The sequence below is a fragment of the Cornus florida genome, unplaced genomic scaffold (assembly GCF_030987335.1).
Source record: "Cornus florida cultivar Cherokee Brave unplaced genomic scaffold, ASM3098733v1 CherokeeBrave_3.0.0_Hap2_Chr11, whole genome shotgun sequence".
Lineage (NCBI taxonomy): Eukaryota > Viridiplantae > Streptophyta > Magnoliopsida > Cornales > Cornaceae > Cornus > Cornus florida.
In genome coordinates, this window is record NW_026775581.1 from 62,790,540 (window position 1) to 62,791,139 (window position 600).

A 600-nucleotide genomic window follows, 5' to 3' on the forward strand; every position below is an offset into this window, starting at 1 on the left:
ATGTCATGATGTGGACACTTCCGTAGCAAGTCATTCAAACGTTCCCATGTTTCATGAAGGGGTTCTCCTTCTTGTTGTTTAAATTCACGAATGAAAGTTCTCATGGCATCGGTTCGACTTGCGGGGTAATACTTCTTTAGGAACTCTTGTTGCAATTGTGCCCAAGAGGTGATTGTATTTGACCGCAAGTTGTTGAACCAATATTTAGCTTTATCCGAAGAGTGAAAGGGAAAGGCTTCATTTTTAAGACTTCTTCCGGAACATCCATGATTTGTACGGTGGAACAAACTTCCAAGAACTCATCTAAATGTTTATAAGGCTCTTCATTGCTCAACCCATAAAAAAGGGGGCACATGTTAATGGTGGAAGCCTTAATCTCATAATGATGAGCAAGGAAATTTGGCAACTGAATACAAGTGGGTGCATTATATTAATTTGGAGTGTAACGATCCCTAAGGACCATTGGAGGATTGAGAGGATTGAGGGGAGGATATGGCACTTGACCTTGCTAACTAAATGCCATTTGACCTTGTTGAGGGTATGCCATTTGAACATATTGTTGTTGTTGCTCACCAATTGGGGAAACAACATTTGGCTTTA

At 40.5% G+C, this 600-nt stretch overlaps 1 pseudogene; it reads left to right on the forward strand.

Moving 5' to 3' along the window:
• LOC132287380 (small nucleolar RNA R71) lies at positions 1-98 on the forward strand (annotated as a pseudogene).
• The last annotated feature ends 502 nt before the right edge of the window (positions 99-600 follow it).